Here is a 22,163-nt window from a genome sequence, read left to right as displayed (position 1 = left end):
ATTTTGAATTGCTCTCCACCCTCTTCTCTTCTCTTCCTTACACTGTTCAAGTGCTTCCTTATTGAAACAGGGCATTTTTACAGGGTTTTATATGCTGGTGACAGGAGGGTACCGCTGGCATGCAAATACACCCCCCCCCCCAGTTCTGTTATTTATGAACCTGACTCTTATTAATGAGGGCAAAGAAGACTGATGGGCTCATTCACCCATGCACATGCGCACAGAAAAAGAGCAGAACATACAAGATTGATGTATTTAGCATTTTGAAAGTTCACCCGAATGTAAATAATGTCTGTACGTTTTTATTTATTTTTTTACTGATTGACATTAACACTGTAGGAAGCAGAGGATGTCAAGGTACAAGTAGTTTTAGCAGTACCTGCAATGGTTGACATGACATGAGAGAAAATAATAATATACTGTAAACTGACTATTGATTTCTGTCAATAAGAGATCCCCGCCAATAAGCATTATGGTTGCTGTTCTTTGTCGTATTCCACACATTCTTGGGGTGTTCAAAGCCACCGAGTTTAAGTGAAACTGACTAAACTGAAAGGTATCAGCACGAATAAAGCAAAAAACAAAACAGAAATTATTTTTTTCTGTGATATACAGTATGTGTGTTATAATCCTTCATTGGATCAGAAATGATCATCAAATCATCACATATGTTGTAATGATACTTACTTCCATTAGCAGCCTAATGGAAGAGTTGAAAGCTCATTACAGTAATAATGTCCCATCAAATAGATCTATACCAACAACAACAAGAAAGGCTAGCTTTAATACAACTGCTATTAGTGTTAATAGGGAGAGGAGAGGAAAGGAGAGAAGGATCTACAGTATACTGTAACAGTACTTCAAAACATTGACAAATAATATTCCTTTCATGCATAGGCACAGTTTGAACTTTAATGTTGAGGGTTCACAAAAAAAGAAAACTAGAGGGAATGTAATGTGTACAACGGAGAGAGGTCTAATGTACCGGGTTGCCGTGTACACCGTGTCCTAACTGAATACAACGCCACCGAGTGGCAGCAACAAAATCAGTTTGATTTCTGAGCTGAACTTTTATCAGACACTCCGTTTCTATTTATTCCTATCACTCGCTTTGAAAGCGTTATCTAGACAATACCTCCTCATTTCACCATTAAAACCTAAATAAGGTGGCAGCTGGCTGGAAGGAGATCACCTGATAGTTTTGCTGTTGGCTATATTGCAAAGTAATTTTAAATATCGCAATACAAAAGTGTGTTTTCTGTTTAAAAAGTACAAATGTATAGGAAGATAGCAAGTATCACATCTTTTAAGTGGTTACGTCTCCAGTCTGACCTCGAGCGCACAGCTGATAGGTACAGTATATGGTTGCATATTTAACGGTTTCAGTGTGAACAGAGAGCGTCCGATCTTATTAGAAGTAAATAAAAAGACCACAAAAAGATATCTAGTTGGCTTCTTATTCTGTCAGTAAGAAGACACAACAAGGTCAATATTATTCATCATTATGATTAATTATGAATTCTGTGTTATTATAAAAATATAGATATCTCTACATGCATTTTTGGCTACAGCCAATAGGGGGTTCAGTGAGCCCCCTGAAACAACGCAAACTGCGCCTGTGCTTTTATGAGCTCTTGAAGATGAGTGCTTCAAAACATCGTAATGTTGCAGTCTAAAGCTGGTTTAAGGAGACAAATTTGAGAACACACTGACAGGTCAGTAAAACTTTTTGACAAAACTCCACTGACATCAAGGCAAATTTGCCTCCTCCATGAGTGTGGCAGCTTTCAGAGGAAACAGATGATAAATTGGTCTGCTCTGGCACCAGCAGGGACACTACAAACTCTGGAGGCTGCAGAGCTCTCACTCTTCCTTCAAGGGAATCCTTTATTAGCCCCAAAGCTCCATCTCAATGGCAGAAGATTTAAGCCTATCCCTTTTTGGATTTCAAGCCCCACATCTCTGTATTATTCCTCCATCCCTGCTGGCCCTGATGAGAGCTGTCCACCCTCCCCAGGCGCCCGAAGCCCCATCTCACCACTGTATCACCTCCCACCCAGCCCCACTCTGCACAGTCCCTCCTCTGCTCTAATCTGTGATTCAAGCTCCACTGTGGGTTAATGCCATTGGACACACTCCCACCCGATTCCAAATCTCACCTCTGGAAACAGATGAAGAGCATGTAAGATGGGTGGGGTAATGTGCGACAGAGAGAGAGAGAGGGAGAGTAGGGTAGATCCAGCTGTATGCTACAACTCCACAGCCATCGAGGCAGCAGTGTGCAGGCTCTACGGAGGAGTAAATCAGGATTACTCTGGGGAAAACACCCTCTCCCACTGATATGGCAGCAGCAGCACTGGGGATGAACGCTCCGCACGGCCCACGCAAGCTTTGTGTGAAACAGAGAACAGGTGACTGATCACAGCGGTGCAGCGGGACGGGGGAGAATCTAAAGGAGCCCTCTTGAGATTAACTGTTGCAGGCTAGACTGTGATAAAGGAAACGGTCACCTCATGTGAGTCAAATCAAAAACACTTCAGTAGCAACTGCCGCTTCAAAAGGAGCCTAGATGGGACCAAATGATATGATACGTTTGAAATACCCCATAAGGCAGCCGACTCAGGGGCAGGCCAGGTGCTTGTGGCACTGAGGCTTGAGCCGAACTCACAGCTCAAATGCCCAAAGAATAAAGTTAAAATATGAAACCCAGCAGGATACACATATAAATCACTGCAGGTGAGCAACAAGCAAAACAAAACAACGTAGCGGAAAGCTTGCAAGGCTTGAGGCAACTTGCAAAGGGACCTCACTTTCAGTTGTTGTTGTTGTTATTGTTCACTTTGGTGTGAGTAAGTGGGAGTTTTGCCCAGAGGGAATGTTCTCTACCTCAGTTGGGGACTGTAAATCTCACATAAATCTGCTTAAAACTGGGACACCTCTATTTGGAATATAGGACCAACACCAACACATAAAGTATGCTATAAAGTACAACTTCTTAATGGAGGCATTAGATGAAAAGTCTAATGATATTCTATATTTGTTTTATTGTCAACAAATCCTATGAAAAGACCAAAACCAAGTATTGTCTGCGCATCCAAAGCTTGATGTAGCTTATTCAGTGTTCCATGGACATCCACTGGTGACCCGAAACTATTAAGAACACATAAACGAGCTACAGATTTGTACATGGTGGCATATTCCTTCATTACAAGAAGCATGGGCGCTGTAGTTCACCATCGTCACTACACTGTCCTGCTGCCAGAAATACTTACCTGGGCTGGGACGATACACCTACCTCCCCATTCGATAATATCCCAATACTTGGGTACCGATTCAATATGTATTGCAAATTTTAAGTATTGCGATTCTATGAGTATTATGATTTGATATTACAATTTTTTTTTTTTTTACTTTTTTAACACTAGACCATTGGAAAACTTCTAGGAACATTTACTTTGGAAAATCTCTAAATTGATACAGCACAAATGCTTGATTTTGTGTCTGTATGTATTCAGAGATGTCCTGAAGTCAAATCAGTCATTGACAGGCATTATTTATAAAAAAAAACATTCCAGCAACCCCGAAATCAAAGAATAAAGACATTTCCCTCACAAATTAGTGGTATTTTCTTTTTAATTTATACATTTAATGTTTTATTATAATCCAATCTTATTTCCATATATTCATACAGTTCCCTTCGTTAACATCTTATTTTGAAAATAGGACTTAGTTACTTGGTATACTTCCGCTAACTTTGCCAAGTCCGTCTCTAGCTCTCCCATCAGTTCCGTTCTCTTTATCCATCCATGGTCAGCTCCATCGGGGCTGTTTGAATGCATTTAACATAAATGTCAGTATCTGGGTGCTCTACAGTTATAGCGTCGGCTGATTTGAACAAGGAGATGAGAGCGACGGCTGGTTTGACTGCACATTACCACAATATGTCTCCTGTCCATGACACAGTTAGCATGCACCTTTTCCTGCAATGTGTGAACCCCAAAGTGTTTCCATACCTTACAGGATGTGGAGTGTTTACCACTTTGGATTTAAAATGGGAGGGTGCAGGTCACACAGACCCTCCAACGTTTTCTACTTTCTCGTTCTAATAATACATCCATGGTTTCGGCTCACTGCGGCTTTGTTTTGGTTATTGAATCGGATATGACGTCACGTTACTTGGGCTACAAAATAAAAGCGGTAACTTCCTTCTACCTACACATAGACTCAAATGAAGCAAATATATATATCGCATGTAAAAAAAATCTATTTCAGAATCGTAAAAAAAAAAAAAAAAAAAATGAATGTGAAAAAGTGGATCTATTTTTTTCCCACCTCTCATACTTACTAGTTCACCAAACCTGTGGCTGAAAATTGTCCTGAATAAATGAACTATTTACTCCTGTTTGAGTAATGTTTGCTATAAATGACGTGAATGGCATGAAGTGCTGTTTTAAGAAAGTATTTAGCCTTTTTACTATTAATTAGCCACAGACATGCTGGGGGAGGTAATGAGAAACTGACAAACTCACTGTTGGTTTCGGCTTTTTAATGGGATTTATTGACAATAAGAATATCATAGAATATCTCCAGCCTTCTTCTTTAAGATTAAAGAATGGTCAGTTCTCAATCCTCACGTCTTGAGTTCTCACACAAGGTGAAAATATCTCATTGAATTTGAAATGCTGTGTGCTGTATATAATGTCCTAAATTCTCAAAGGGCATCTTGTTCTGATCAATAATCACAAAGGCCAAGATGAAAACCAAGATAGAAAAGGAGAGCTGCTAGGACGATGGAAAGATACATGCAAAATGGGTTACGTGATATGAGGATCAGTCACTGCTCTCATCGTAATTGCACATGACATTTCATTGTGAGAGTGGCGTGTTGTTTAATCAGATGTATCCTCGAGCATCTAATTAGTCTTTGGTAAAGAAAGAAAGAAAAATTCAAGAGCAAACAAGCCCTCATTTGTTTAGTGGTGTTTAAACACAGTTCATCCCCGTGTATTTGATGTGGAGTAATCGTTAACAGGGCGGTTTACTCCACTTAATGTGACTGAATTGATGTCGCCTTGTCTGCATTCCTATGTGACACACAGGAAAGGTGTGTGTGTACATGCATGCCTATAGTGGTAAATGCCATAGTAAGAGCTTTTTTTTATTGACATCTCAACCTTTCAAATAGAAAACTTTTGGCTGACTCCTGTCTACGTTCATTAACAACCCCCTCGATAGCTAACTCAGCCTCATAAAATGACACTCTTGAGGTTAAAAAAAAGATTTCCAGTACTTGAGAAAGGCAATTAATGTCAAGTGTAAAATTGTCAACGTCGTTGAAGCCGGGAAAGTATGGCTAATATCCCTCATTAGTATGATAAAGGTTTCCACTCTCCCTCAATCTTCATCAGGGCTCACTTGCTCTTCAATGATCATAATGTATATGAACCAAGACGTTTTTTCTCGTTAACTATTCAAGTCAATCATGTGGTATTTTCCTCTAAATGTTCTCAGTAAATCTCAGACAAATGGGATGTTATATGTGAACTTATTGTTGACTATATTGCAGGTTATGTGATGCTACATCCACCATATGCTACACAAAAAAAGCCACAATCTTTTTTCAGTTCTCTAGCATTGTGCTCGTCTGGGACTGGAGTCCCAGTTCAGCCATGTCTTCCCCACATTAACATGCAGCTCAGTATAGTAAGTGCAGAGGCCCATACCTAATGAGTCATGTTCCCTGTCCTCCCTGTAGCAGGATGATGTTCCCAATGAGCTGTGGCTCCATTCCCATCCCTTTCTCCCACTCCCACTCTAAGGACCGCAGCCCCTCTCCTCCACTGACAGCCCTCATCCCCGCTGCTCACCTGGAGCCGCTCACATCAGCAGCGCCATAATGGAGTGTGAAGTGTGAAAACATTTAACTGAGAGGCAGGTTCATTTGAGCTGCATCGTTTCCAACCCGTCCAGACAGGAGACGTGTGGCTTTCATTACACTTAATGTCCAAACAGACATGGGTGGCGTGCAGGTGCTAAGTGCCATTTTCAGTTTCCCATTTATGTTTTACCTTCAGATAAATAAGAGCCGGGGGGCTCAGCGACTACAGTATTCATTGCTTGGTTTGATAGGTCTGCAACATCCCGCCGTCAAAATTGCCTGGGGTAAGTTTCCACGCGTTCATTGTTCCCCCACCTTATCAACAATGACCTCTTGAACCTCAGGGTGTTTATTTAACTACCCCGCAGCTCCACTGCATGATGACTTGTGCTATTTCTTAATTCTTGCGATGGTGTGTGATCAGAGCCTGATGCTGCAGTGTAGCGTTTCAGTACTTGGCTGGTGATTGTTTACCTTCCCGTATCCTTATCCTCTGGGAAAACCTTTAATGTACATTGCTGACCACAGGGACATTTTCACTGAGCGTAGCAACCTGGTGTCCTACTTGCTTTTGAACGAACAGCATGATCAGCGGTGTCATAAGGATTTCACACAAGCCCTTTGATTATGGAATCCCCGAACTCTACGGTCAGCACCCTTGCCGTTTTCATCCCTTTAGATGACGTCACAAGGTGGGTCCCCCCCTATATTCTCCCCCCTCATTCTGCCAGGGTGGCCAAGTTCCATCGCTGCACTCAAGAAAGCCCTTCTGTCTAATCACTGCTGCCCTGCAGAGTCTCTTCTCTGCCCCCAATCCCATCCATATGTCCTGCTCCTAAATTACCCTGGCTAAGCACCCTCTCTCACTCCACTCAGGGCCATTACGCCGCCTGCCCCACCCTTTGACTGCCAGACTTTCAATACTGTGTATGCTGTAAGGGTTGCCTGAAAAGCCAGAGGTCAGACAGCCAGCATCTCCTCTTCCTCAAATTGCCAACGCAGGCCTCACCACAGGCCCGACTGTGTAGCGTCAGCAGCACACTGAGGTTCTTTGAAGGGGAAGGCTGTCTTTTCACTGCAATCCTAATATCACAGGTGGTTATGGTTGCTAAGCCTTGGAAGAGGTGTTGAAGCAAATCAAATATCAAAAAAGCAAATATAGAACTAGCACACAAGTAAAGAAATAGAAAGAGCAGCTTGGAAGAGAAGCCAAAATGTACAAAGAGATGGAAGTCGGACAAGTAGGACGTAAAGGCTGCTATGGTTGTTTTTAATCAGCACTGCCCTGTAATGTGTTCTTTTTATTGTCACACTGCCCATGGCACTCTAAATCTAGTGGCCATTTCAAGTCAGCCTGTCAGCCATGGTACAGGCCAGCCTGATGGTTTATAACTGCTTTAATATTTCAGTCCCTCATGGAGAGATACTGGCCCTCCCTTCTGGCCTTCCAAGCAATGGGTGAGGGATTAGACTTGGTGGGATTCTGGGCCCTAAGCAAGCCTCTCTTTTATGCCTGCCTTCCTGCAAGCTGTTCCTGGACTTTTGCAAAAGCCCACTGTTTTTTTTCTCTCGCTTTGCTAATTTATCTAAAAACATAGCACCCTAACAGCCAGAACCCCAAGCTGCCTTTATGGGTTAGGAGGGTGATTCTTATCCAAAGCCACTTGGCCCATCCATCTGTTTGGCCCTGGAACCTAGGCATCTGCTCACTGCTATTGTTAGGCTCTGTCAGATGACAGGCCAAGACCCTCATGGGGAACCTTGGTCAACTCTCATGCACAGTTATGTGTGTATGTACATGTACACGGGTGCACATGTGTTTGTGATTGCCTTCAAGGGCCAGAGAGCGAGGCCAAGTGCTGGCTCCGGCCACTGTCTTTGTTCTAGTGGCCTGTGGTGGAAGCAGCAGTGGCCAGACAACATGCTGGGAGCCCTTGTGCCATCCCAGCAGACCTGCCTGGGTGACCTCCAGCCACAGTAACAACTCCTTCCTAGGGTAGTGCTTTACAGAGTCACTGTCAGACTACAGAAGCTTTCAGAGGTCCAGGTCAGTGTTGTGTTGCCCTCAGATGGACCTTCAGAATACATAAACTTGATACCTATTTACATGCACAGCACAGTGAGATGGAAATGCATTCACTGTTTGTTTCATACTGTTGTTAGCCAAAAAACAAACACGATGTATATATACACAAACAGCGAGAAAGAGCACGCACAGCAAATAGTGTGACCTTGTAACAAACATAAAAGGGCTTGTTGTCTTCGTTAAAATATGGATGGATTATTATGTGGCCTTTCATCTTTTCAACCACTTAAAATGGATTAAATGCATTTTATTTTCATTCTCACTTAATGTGGGAAAAACGGCTTAAGGTCAAAATACAGAAAACAATTCCTAATTCTGCTTAAAGGTTACTTTCCTTTCTAGATATGACGAGAAACTGGACAGATCTAATCAGAAAAACACCAGGGATATCTTAATATATTCTACATTCACTTACTGTAACTATAAGCTTCACTGTGATCCAACACTCATCACATTAGACCCTCTGTCTGTCCCCACTGGTCGAAGTTCCCAGCAGAACTGCTGATTCCAGGTCAAAGATGTCTTCTGCACCGCTTAGGCCATTCTGTCCCTCTGCCCTGCATTAACTTTTTACAAGGTAATTAAACCCGGTCTTCCTCTCCGATGCACATCTCTGACTGAACGACGAGAGAAACCTTGCTGCACGCTGTGCGGTCTCAGACCTTCACTTCACCACCTCCATGTGCATTTTGTTTTGTTTATTCCTGCATTCATTTGTTCTGCCTTTTCCACATTTAACTTTTCATACATTTTGCAGTTTTGAATAATTAAGAATGTTGATTCCCAAATCATGAAAGATTAATGTGTGAAGGATGCATAATTAAGTACCTTAATTCTAGGCTTTCTGACGCATTCCTCGTTTAATTATCATTTTGGGGGCAAGGGTTGTATATAATGGGAGGAGACAGACATATTTCATCTGAGCAGTGTGATGATCTAAAAAAAAAACAACACAGCACTCATGAGAAAAAATGTGAGGATTATCTCACGAGTAATGTTTAAGTGTGTGAGGTCTGACAATATCCCCTATTCAATAGTGCATGATATGTCATTGTATGGAGATATCTTACTGTTAAAGTGCAAATGCAGTCTCTAAGAAGGGCTACATTATGTACTGTAACTGGAGTTTATCTTTTCTTACAGAAATTAACTAATGAACAAAGACTTTGAAAGATTTTTCCAGAAAAGCCTTCGAGCCAAACACCAGGTTCCAGCAGCTAATTTACCTCATGTTTTCAATGATGAATGGAAGCCATTATACAATGAATAATAGCAGTCAAGAGGATTTATTACACACAGCATGGTAAAACTTCAATAATGCATCCAACACTTGCTATACACAAACATTAGCCAACAACTTCCTTTATAAGTGGTTGCATTCTTTATGTTCTATATATTCTTGGCTAAAGCTGCCACAGTCTAAACAAACTCTTCATATTTCTTCTTAAGAGTGATTAAATGTTCTTTATGTTCTAAATGGTATGTCTGCTATGCATAATAGCTAGCTCTGTGACCTCAAATATGTGAGAAAAATCATTCAATCTTTGCCCAAATATTAAAACATATTGTACATTCATGAGCATTTATGCATGCAGTGACACACATTCACACAATTTGTGTTTCCATTCAATTGAATTTTAAGCAAACCTTTGAAATCTCGCAAAAAAGAAATGCGAATTAGGCGCATTTCAATCAACTGGTTTGGAGCAAATCAACGTAGTTTCATCAGAAGTTGGCAGTATAGGCTGAGCTTTACACATGGCTGTAATCCGCCAGTAAACAGAGTAGAAGACGGAGAGGCGGTGAATTGGAGACAAAACAATTCGCCTTGGGGCCATCTAACCCATCTACGAGAGAAAAATGGAGAGAGGTCTTCAGGAATTTATTTCAATTCGGCAATTCTAATTGGTCTTTCATGTCAGCTAGTACTTGCTAGGGATGTCACGGAAACTATTACGGTGCCAACATTTTGAAAACGTGACGGTACTCGTTTTCCTACTGTAGAAAAGCTGCCGTGCAAGGTAAGCTGTTTTGTATTCTAGCTAGATGGGAAGAGGTGAAGTCCAGCGATAGTATGGTCACTAAAGTAACAAGTATCAAGTTTGTCAGGGAGTCAGAGTGGTTTCGACTCTTCTGTTATAAAGGTGGTTTAGATGAGCATTTGGTATATTCTAATTTGAACAGTGTATATATTGTATACAGTATATGTATGTCAGCATGTGTATGTGAGTGGGAAGCAAGTGAGATCAAAAATAAAGTGAGTAAGAAAAAGAGAGTTGAGACCATAAGGACAAGAACCGAGTGTGAATATCAATGTGTGTGTATGTGTGTGTGTGTGTGTGTGTGTGTGTGTGTGTGTGTGTGTGTGTGTGTGTGTGTGTGTGCGTGTGTGTGTGTGTGTGTGCGCGCGCGTGTGTGTGCGTGTGTGTGTGTATTCAGGTGGTATCAAAAGTAGCATCTTCTGTCCTGGGAGGAGCCACGGAGACACAGGGATGCTGCTATAACGTGTCTGCTGGTTAACTTCTCCGCCTCCTCCACACATTAATTAGTACCCAGAGGAAAAGGGAGGGGGAACTGGGACAGAGGAATGGTGAGAAGGATGACTGGGGGGTTACAACATGGGATCCCCTAACGGCAGGTACAGCCTATTGCATACTCTAGAGGACACACTACTGAAACATAAATGAAGTTCTAAGCTCTAAAATAATAATATGTTATCCTTACTGTTACTGCTCTGAGATGCTATTTTTAATATCCACAAATATTCAGATTGTCACAGCCATACAGTAAATAAGAAAAGTTCGTTTTTTTAGAGTTATGCTGTCAACATGTAGCAAAGTAATAACAAGAATTAATATTAATTATAATAGTATCCATAGGTCTTCTCAAAATAATTAATCAATGATCAGTTTTAGCCCATTTCAACAATTGAGCTTCTGTTCTCAGATGAATGCACTTATGCATCAAAAGGTTGATTTTAAAATATTATTATTATTATTTTTACATATTTCTAACTTGTTTTAGGGCCAACATACTGTACATATCTGCTCTGCTTCTGTATCATAAACCTTATGGTCATTTGGAGCTTGCCTTGATCTCAGAGTTAAAACTAAGCTTGGTGAAACAGCTTTTAGTTTCAGTGCGCCACATATCTCTAGCAAAAGTCCTCAAGACCTGACGTCTGTTCTTTTAAATCAAAGCTAAAAACCCTTCTAGTTCTCACTGCCTTTTATTAAATTTGGGGTTATTTATTTCTGCACTGTAACTGCACTGAAATGGCACGATACTTTTAATCCTAACTGCTACAGTACAGCTGATCAGTGGACGGTGGTATGTGACTGTGTTTGTACTAAGCAGCCCCAGATGTGAATGTGTGAGTAGGTGTGACTGTGTGTATGTGTGAGACAGGACAATGACTTTCTTTAAACAAGACTTGGTCAAAACCGAGTGTATGGCTGGACCCAGTACGGTCAGTCTGTGAATTTGTGGCTAAATTGTTTCACAAATAGTCAGTGGTCATGTCTATAATGTTGAATCCAGCGCATCATTTCCACCAGGACCAGCGAGGACACTATAGGGGACGCGCTGCTCCACTCAACTGGCCGTTCAAGCGGTGTTGTGGAATGTACCTGATTGGTCCCTGGTTTTCTGCTTGCTGTTTCAAACAGGAAACAACGTGGCGGCCTGCTCGTAAACTTTCTGTTATTCCGACTAAACAATCCACCAAAATCTGCTTCTGAAAACATTTTAGAACTAGATCGCCTAGTTTGACAGCTTGGTCCAAGTTTCGTGAGCCGGATGTGTCGTGCTGGACGGGCTCATTTGCATAAAGGACTGCCTTTTCATTTTGAAAGAGCAACGGCCAATGAGGAAACTCCAACACTCGGCCGACCAATCGTGTAACTTCATCACTCTGTCACTCAGTGACAGACTTTTGCAGGGCTGGCCCTCTGCGGTCCAGCCAAAAAAGAGTTAAAATAGAATAAGAAAAGACATACGTACACAGCATACACATATGTATACACATGTTGGTACTGCTGCACTCTATTACTGTAAAAACTGAACTGTTAACATACTAATACTGCCACTTCATCCACAATAACAAAGACCCAAATCTCATATCCCTAACCCTTTAAACTATTCTCCACTCTAATGCTGAACACAACAATAATGTGTCATATTGAACAATTCAGACAATCCAGCTATTTGAGAGTAGCTAAATAAAGTGTTTTCGAACTACAAATACATGGGCTTATTGCCAGCTGTAATTAGTTGAAATGTACTGTATGTATTCATCAGATGGTTCACAACAACTTTGATCCTGAGTTAAACAGAGATGATCCTCAGATCAAATCAAAACGGTGTAATCCAAAAACCACTTAATGGAAAACATAAAAAAAAATTCAGTTCTTCACATGCCAAAGAGATATGTACGGTCATTATACAGATAAGTATGTACAATATGTGCTGCGTGTGCTGCAGATGATGTACTGTATGCTTGTGTTTATGTGTGTTCTGTGTATGAGAGGGCTACAAAACCAGTTAATACACTTAATAACAAACTGTCACACTTGCGTCAAAATGAAGATTGCTCCTGTCGAAGTGATAATCAGAGAGAACATCCTGACACAGATACGTCTCAATGGGCCAATGTTGTTTAATATCAGAATGCTTACAAATGAAGAATTAGAGCCATTAAAGACTATAGGAATGTAGATAAGGCTTAGATGAAATGCTGGAGTCGAGATCATCAGTCGCCCAAAGGCAACATTTATTTTTCAAAGAATAATTAAGCCTTACATTATTAGGACCAAGGGTGTATCCCCAGTAATTATCACCCCTCAGTATTACACTCAGCGAAACTGCATGAAAGCATCTTGCCTAATGCGCTCGTGTTTTAATATTCCGCTGCTTTTTAAAAGACACCCAAATGGCGAGATGAGCCTAATCCTGTCATGCAAAATTGACACCCTCGTATGCCATCTGTTTAAATACAGTAAATCTGGTTTAACATAACCGGCTCATAATGAAAAGATAGTAATCCCGTAAATTGGGGCAATGAGAGAGACCAATATCTTTAAATGAAAACTCCCGCTCAGCTTCAGTGCTCCACATTTCCATCTTGGCAGATAGAGTGCCAGCGTAGACTAATGATGCTTAGGATAATTTTCCATTTGTTTGATGTGTTTCACGGATTCAGGTACAGTTTCCATTAAAGTGGGTCACTCGACATGTAACCGAATACTGGATATGCTTACAGTCAGGCGATCAAGAGCGGCGGCAACCAAGCGGATTATTAGCTACCTGCTGCCAATGAGTAACTGTAAACACCAGAGATGGAGGTGAAAGGAGAGGGTGGGGGTGTTGGGGGATTTTTGCAATTTATTATCCTCCGGCAATTAGCCAGGAAATGCTACAGGCTCTTTGATTGGGGGATGTTTAAAAATGGAAGAGATAAGAGAGAGCCACAGATGTAGCAGCCCTTCCTCATGGTAGACACTGGCTGCAGGCGCAAGAGATAGCAGAAGCTCCGATAGTCTCCTAGTCAGACGGAAAGGCCCAGATAGGCAGCGCTGAACTGATCCACTGGTGATAACTCCTGTCAATCAGGCCTTGGGCTTGATTAACACATGCAGCTCACGGGAATATTAGGCCAAATGGGAGGTTCGATGCGAAGGGTTACAGAGAATTAAGTTATGGAGGATGAGTGGAGGAGACGCAGTGAGGCTGTGTCTCAGCTAATGACGAAGAAACATGCCAGTTAGGTCAACTCTTCGAGGGAGCTGAGAGCTCGTCATGGGTGAGTTATTTTGACTGGCGCGACCCCGTCATGTCAGCTTGGGTCAAGGTCAAAGTGAATCTGTCACTGTCTTATGGTTTCAATCAAAATTCTGATGAGGGACTTGGTACTGTCCATAACCCCTGCCCTTCACTGTCATGTTTGAAGTCCATCTTTTTGGATCCTGGCCACAGGGACATCTATACTGCACTGCACTGCCTTTTTCATCACACTTAAATCATGAGCGATTGTTGGATGGACACCGGGACAATCCATTATGTAAGAACTGATTAGAATGAGAAATATTATTCATTTAGCTATAATCTAAAATAGGTAAATTTTTAATACACTGTTAAAGCTGAAGTAGGTGAGATTGGAGCAAATATGATTAAAAAAAGTTATTTTTATAAAACGGTCGCTATATCGTGACAGTAGTACATGAAACAGGTAACCTGACAAAAATCATGTGCCTCTGTGTCCTCCGGTGTCTTCTGGTGTCCTCCGGTGTCCTCCGGTGTCCTCCGGTGCGCCGGAGATTTCCCTTACCGGAGGAAAACAAGCAGTCAGAGCTGACCTGAGGTCTGCTGTCCAGCTGCTGTCTATGAGAGCCAGCTGTCAATCACAATCACGTTAATACCTATTTCTCTCCTCAGATGTTTTCAGAATCATCTTGTAGTGCACGGTTTAGCTGTAAAATGAGAACGTGTGTGACGCCGCCGCCATTGTGTAATCTGGTGAAGGAACGCCAAGTTCCAGTCACATGACCGGAGCACAGCCAATAGGAAAGCTCTGTCTCTGAAATGACCTGTGATTGGTCAAAGTCTCCCGTCAGGGGCTAGATTTATTAAAGCCTGAAAACAGAGCCATGATGAGGAGCAGAAGTCTAGTTATCTCTCAGAACACTTGAATTACAATATGCTGAAAGGTTATTATGGAATTTTTGCCCAATGATGCCAAAAATATACTGCCTACTGCCACTTTAAGCCCCACACCCGTTTATGAGCCTTTTATGATAAAGTAAAACCTGATTTGTAATATAATCTCCAAATAAGCAAAAGACTAACTATCTTACTTTGTTTCTAAACGACCGACTGGAAACCATGTATGCTGGTATTAAAATGTCTGTGTCAGGGTGCGTTATCTCGACAATGACTTCAGATCATGGGTCTTCACAAGGGTCTTGGTATTAATAATTGCTCTCGTTATCGCAATTCCGCCTGCATTATGATCAGATCTCAATATGCAGATTAGGCAGACGGAGCTGGTGGATTTGATGGTCCCAGGTCAAGGGCAGTGAAACTATGTATCGCCATTAAAGCAACATGTTTCCTCCTTGCTGTCTAGACAGCCGCCATCCAATTCAAACAACTTAAATTTACATTTAAATAAGACATCCTAGTTACTGCCAGTAGCATTTTAACGGACTTCCTTGAAAGAGCAGGAAAAGGCAGAGCCAGGTGACCTTTTAACTTGTTAGGCAGATTTTTTTATCTTGAAAATGTGGTCAAACTGAAGTAACTTCTGGCTAAGATCAAATCATAGCTTAATCTCCTCCTCGTGGTCTGGTCAATCCGATCGCATGCATTCATCTGCATTAACGTGCGTTTTTCCTTATCCAGATAGAGATCATATGTGATTGATTGTGTTAATATTAGGGGTGGGAAAAAAATGTAATTCACCTATGGATCACAAATCTTTTTTTTTCTTCACTTTTTTTAATGAAAGACTGAATATATTTGCTTTATTTGAATCTATGCGGAGGTAGAAGGAAGGTACCGCTTTTATTATTGTAGTCTGAGTAACGTGACGTCATATCTGTTCTGTATCTGTCAACCAAAACAAACCGCAGTTGATTGGATTATATATTATATGTGTTGACTTCAGGACATCTGTGACTACATACATGCTGAAATTCAGACATTTTTATTTTATTAATTTAGATATTTTCCAAAGTAAAAGTCGCAATAAATCGTAATATCCAATCACAATACTTGCAGAATACTCACAATACACATCAAATTGGCACCCAAGTATCGTAATAGTATTGAATCGGGAGATAGGTGTATTGTTCCGGCCCTAGTTACAGTAATATCTAGGGGTGTGACGATATGACGAAAATGTGACGATATGCATCGTCGAGACGAAAAACAGAATAGATAGATAATAGATACTACGTACATACGGGCTCCGGGCAGCTGCAGCGTCTTCCTGCTGCTCTGTGAGGCCTATGGAAGGAGGCTGAGTACGCGTCATATCTTTGGGGTACAACGCATGCGCAGTAAAATCTGGTCTGCCTTCGCTGAAATTGAACCAATCGCAACGCATAGCCGCAGCTTCAGTAACACTACGCATGAGTCATACCCACGGAGCTATGTCCGCCCGTGACCCTGCCTCCTTTCATAGGCCTTGTCGGAGCTCCACACACATCAACACACACAGCGCAGTCAGTGAACAGCTGATCAGAGAGGCCGCGGTGGAGGAGATGAGTTGACGCTACGCTCGTTGCTGTTAGTAAGTGCAATAAAACTTTGGAAGTCCGCTGTCTCTCATCCTCCGCCGCTATGTTCACACAAGCAGAGCGCGTCAGCTCGGCGGCTAACAGCTAACTGTAAACACATGTTAGTTATTTAGTTGAGTTGTGAATGACTTTAGTTCCTCTAGTAAGCCATGTTTCAGTGCATGTGTCCTCATAAAGTATAGGAACAACGTAACCCTCGGCTACACAAGACTGAAACTAAAGCTGGCGGTAGGCTGTGTAGTCTAACTGTTTAGGTTGGTTTGTCATGTATCCTACTGGTAAACTGATCAGCTGGCTGCAGCAGCGCGAGACATCAGCAGAGGACAGGAGGAAGGACTGATACTGACTGATGGAAGACAGGACGAAGGACTGATACCATAAAAAATTGATTTATAGGGCAAACAACAGCATTGTTTGGAATTTTGTGTCATATATTTTCATCATTCAAGTTTTGTTAAAATTATTGTTATAATATCGTATCGTATCGAGATCGTGAACCCGATATCGTGTATCGTATCGTGAGCTGAGTGAATTGTCACACCCCTAGTAATATCAAGTGTGAATGGGGCAAAAATGAACATGCATATGGAAGATCACAAAGAAAACAAACACATTTGATGCTCGGTCAACATCCTTATTTCTATAACAGCTGATTCTATCCACATTCTCCACATTCCCAACAAGCTTAACATGCCCCAAGCATTTATATTAACTGCATCTGTTATGCCATTGGTTACGGTCGATAGGAAGACTCTTATGTACTCCATTAGTAAGATGCCAAGAAAATAATAGGAACATCTCTGTACAAGAATGAATGTTAAAAGATGTTGACACATGTGAGAACAGAGCCTTGCTCACCCACACAATCTGCAGTGAGGATATGAGTACAGCAAACTTTCCAAGTTATGAAATTGACATTTGATAATAACGTAGCAAAACCGATTGTACTGTGGGCATTACTTAGAAGCCCCTTGACATCGGAACCAAAACAGAAACTGCTGTTAAGCCTGTATTGATTCTTCTGCATGCTTATCCCACTTGTTTTACCGGGTGTATTCAATTCACAGCTGTCCTTGAAGCCTTGTACTTCAAGTCAGAACACACAGACAAATCTCCCCTACATCCCATCCCTCCTTTACAGTGTTAACCCTAATGACCCTAGTCAGAGAGGAGCGAGAAAAAACTAATTCTGTGTAACTTTTTAATGTCTGCTGCTGATTAAGATAAAGCCAGCCTGTCTCGTCTCCTAGTGATTCTCCTTCCCACTCCCCTCTGGAGCCAATTTTGTTTGGTTGGGAACAGTAGAAGATAAAGCTGAGGGCTGGCGAGTTCTCTAATCTGAGGAGCAGCGTTGGAGCAGTTGGGGTGACGTGGGGGAGTAGTGTGCTCTCAGAGCACGGACAGATAAAGAAAAGGGAATGATTGGGATCAGGAGTTTGATGTTGGGTGTAAGATAACAAAGACAGCACGTCATCCCAATGGGACGAGGTTGAGGATAAAACCGCCCCCTCTGCCTCTTGTCTGGTTTTACTGAGTCGGGGGCTTAAGCAAACAAAAGTATTGTGAGGAAAATGTGAATCTCGTAACAAAAGGTGATCTTTTTCTTTTTCTCCAAAATGTCCGTTTCAGATAGTGTGTTATTTTCCTGAGAAAGATATATATACAAAATGTACTGACATTTCTTTGACTAATTTTGAAGATGAGTAGCTGTGAACTATTCTTCTATTCTACTCTTTTTGACTTGAGGACTTTCAGGTCCTTGTGCTCAGAAGAGGTGTATTGCGGTGATACAGGGGTATGCCACTCAGCCCTCTAATTACCTGAGACAAGGTGAAACATTAACCACAGACTTTGAACGCAAGAGCACATGGGTGTGGTCAACTAGTCTGGTGACCAGAAGCGTTAACACTAGCAGACAGAAGCGTTATTTCCTGATGCAACCAGTACAAACATTGCTGTTCCACCCAACCCTGAACAAGCACGATCGACCAGTACAAAAGCAGTAAACCAACATGTTCAACAGCAAACAAATGCATTTGTACCCAAACATAAATGGCATACTGAATGTGTTTATGCTATTATTGCAACTGTAAATCAATTTAAAGAGGACCTATTGTGCTTATTTTAGGTACATACTTATATTTTGGGTTTCTACTAGAACATGTTTAGTAGGGATGCACCGATACCACTTTTTTCAGACCGAGTACAAGTACTTACATTTGGGTACTCTCCGATACCGAGTACTTCTCTGTGCCAAAAAGACCCTCGTTAACAGCCAGCTGGAGGGTGTGAGCGACACACGGCAGGCTGGGGAGTCCCACATACGAGGCGGTGCGCCGCCACCGGCTCTAGGTCGGCTTGGAAACGCTCGGGGTGAAGGTGCTTCCCGGGGCCGTGGACAAAGTGTCACCGGGGCGGACTATCCTCAGTGGGCCCCAACTGCGTCATGCCCCCAGGGCAGGGCTCGGCCCACGTAAAAGACGCCAGGGGTCTGCGGCGATGTCTACAACCCGTTGTATCGGAGCCGTTTTGCAAGTACGGGTACGAGTACATGAGCACAGTATCGGTATCGGTGCATCCCTAATGTTTACATCCTTTAATGTTCAAAAACATGTCACTTCTCTCATACCGGCTACCTACCTTTGTTTGAGGGCAAGTCAAACTAGCCATAATAAAAAGATATTACTTGGTGACATCACCATGTTACGGAAGAAAAGGCAGGACTTCAAGCAAGGCCTTCCAGGCAGTTCAGGAATAGTGTTTCTGTGGGGGAAAGTAACTCCTTTTGGCTTGAACTTTATGTAACTTTGCAGACCTTTTACATGCACAAAAACTATATAACACACTAAAGGAAAGAGGAAAAGCACAAACGAATAATAGGTCCTCTTTAAAAGCAAGGCTTTATCAAGCTCCTGACAAAAAAGCAACTTTGTTTTTAAATGTGTTTACAAAAACACAATTAAAGACTAGAAAGAATAGAAAAGAACAACAAGTGACGGTAACATTCATGCACTAATGGCACAAACATTCTAGTTGTTAGTAGCTATTATACAGAGTTATATAATCATGGGGTCGAGAGAATAATACAGGATTATTTACGAGGGGATGAACTGCAGAGTAGCTACGCTTGCTGTGTACCAGGAAGTCCAGTTTAAAAAATGCTCTTCCCTCGAGGCTCACTGAAGTAACCCATTACAGCACATACAATAAAATATTCATATGTGATCATGATGGCCTATTTACAGTCGCACCACACCTTTTTCATTCCAGCCCCGTACTGTACAGCTAAGTGGATAGAGAACATTTGGGCCTCATCTACAACAATAAGCCACTCTGTTACCATCTGTTTGGAAATCTGTAGTCAGTTGAAGTCACAGTAGATGCACAGTTACAGCACTAGTGTGATGAATATGCATTGTGCTCCTGTATCTGCTTGACAACCAAGATAGGCTATTCATTAGTTATTCTTTAAAGTGATACAGTGGTCCATGCTTACCTTGACAAAGGTGGTCAATCTTAAGGTTAACATTAATATCATATATCATTACAATATAGTCAAAATAGATAGATGATAATATAACAAAACACTATAGTTTGACTCATAAGTAGCTTATTAGAATAAAGCATCACATTGTTGGAAATGAAGCACTATTATGATTCTAGGGTGTAAGTAGGTTGTTCCTCCATAATATCCCCATCATCAGGTTCACCTGTGGTCGCAAACTGTCAACTCACATCTGCTCATTCATCTGTTTGAGTCAAAGCCTATCCTCTCAGCTGCTACTGTAGGCTGCCACCGAGCACAGATTTGGGGCATGTGTGGGCATGGATGAAATTATCTTCATTAACTGGAACAGTGCTCCAATATGCTAATGGCGTCTTCTTAATCACAAACGCATGTTGACTGCAAAACAGATTTTGACGGTATCGACAAACTGAATAACTGCATCGCTGAAGCTGTCTGACCAAGTGCTGGATGACCCTGATGACGTCCACAAGCCGAAACGCATTGGTCTTACAATGATTGTTCTTTCTTTATATATATATATATACATATATATATATTAGGGCTGTCAATTTAATATTTAATCACGATTAATCGCATGATTTACCATAGTTAATCGCGATTTCTCACAAATTAATCACACATTTTTTATCTGTTCAAAATGTACCTTAAAGGGAGATTGCAAATTTATGTGTATATTTATTACTGGAAATCAATTACCAACACAAAACAATAACAGATATTGTCCAGAAACCCTCACAGGTACTACATTTAGCATAAAAAATATGCTCAAATCATAACATGGCAAACTGCAGCCCAACAGGCAACAACAGCTGTCAGTGTGTCAGTGTGCTGACTTGACTATGACTTGCCCCAAACTGCATGTCATAATCATAAAGTGGGCATGTCTGTAAAGGGGAGACTCGTGGGTACCCATAGAACCCATTTACATTCACATATCTGGAGGTCAGAGGTCAAGGGACCCCTTTGAAAATGACCATGACAGTTTTTACAGATATACAGCCAGCTAGTATGACATGGTTTGTACCCATGGATTCCTTAGGTTTTTCTAGTTTCGTAAGATGCCAGTATCTTCACTCTAGGTTTAAGACTGAACCCGCTACAACCTCCGAAAGATTGATTGTATTAATGTGTCAAAGAAATTAGTGGAGTTAAAACTATTTGGTGTTAACGTTGACAGCCCCAATGTATACTACAAGTGTTGCTGGAGTTCTGACCTGGTTTTCTCTTCTCCATGCACCTTGGAAGTAGCTAAATCCCCACTCTGCAACGACGTGCTGGAAACATTTCAAGCATTATTTGCAACAAAAGTGAGACCATTAGAGTTTGTGTGGTGAACAATATGTGTGGCGAACAATCACAGTCAGCAGCTACTTGAGTAACACCGAGATTGAACCTGCTTGTCAAATTGCAGCTCTGCAGTTTTGCGTCTGGGCTCTTTGCAGTCTAACACCTCTCCTGAGCTCCGTTTATAAGCAGTGACACTCTCCACCAGCTTTTCATGGCTCCTCGGAGACCCTTATTTGCTATGCAAGTGTAGCAGAGCAGCCGAGTTCAGCCTCCAACGATTCTGCACGATATGAAGTGAGGTTGCCCTCCTTTCTTTTGTACGAGCAGGTGTTATTCAAACTAAGACTAGCTTGTCAGGACCTAAAATAAGATGACAAGAAGAGTGTTTACAGAGTACTAGATAACAAAAGGCTATTTATAGACAAGACGAAGTTATTCAGACCATCAACAACAGAACAGAGAAACACAAACACTTTAATCTCCACCAAAGGGTCCGGTTATGTTCTTCAGACAGCAAACAAACATTTATTCCATTGCACAAACGTAAGAGTTTGTCCAAACAGCACCTTATAGCACATTAAAATCGTCTAGCTCTATTCAGTGTTGAGGCAGTAAAGAATAAGAGCTTCTCAGGGAGCCAGACAGCCATTCTTCCTATAAATTTGCATATCCTACTGAGACAAGCTTGGCTTCAGATTCAAAAGGACAGAAAAAGAAACAAACACGTACAAAAGCAAAGCTCATTCACCAAGCTTTTGTATTTAAATAATCCAAGGCTCTCTGTCTCAAATATTTTGCTATGGCAATGCGAGTAGGCGTCCATATTGAACGTATAGGACTACTTAATGGCTGGTGGTATGGCTGATATTGTGAATGAATGGAGAGATTAAGACATGACCAATTTAGTAACACACTCTAGGACTGCAGCATCTTGGCTGCCTCTGTTCTAATTGAAAAAAAACAATTGAGCCAAGAGGTGTTTTTGCTGGCTGATTCATTCCTCGGCTCTAATGCTCTTAAAAAGAGCTTGCCGAGTTGCATGTTGTCGCTATCATGGCAGTGATGCTCTGGTGCTGATCCCTAAAT

At 41.6% G+C, this 22,163-nt stretch overlaps 1 protein-coding gene across 15 annotated transcripts in view; it reads right to left on the bottom strand.

Annotated features, from left to right (window-relative positions):
- robo2 (roundabout, axon guidance receptor, homolog 2 (Drosophila)) overlaps positions 1 to 22,163 on the bottom strand; it is a 429,877-nt gene that overhangs the window by 321,390 nt on the left and 86,324 nt on the right. The gene's annotated exons all lie outside the window — the stretch shown is intronic.

This window comes from Sebastes fasciatus, chromosome 7 (genome assembly GCF_043250625.1).
Source record: "Sebastes fasciatus isolate fSebFas1 chromosome 7, fSebFas1.pri, whole genome shotgun sequence".
NCBI lineage: Eukaryota > Metazoa > Chordata > Actinopteri > Perciformes > Sebastidae > Sebastes > Sebastes fasciatus.
This window is presented reverse-complemented; position numbering and strand designations above follow the sequence as displayed.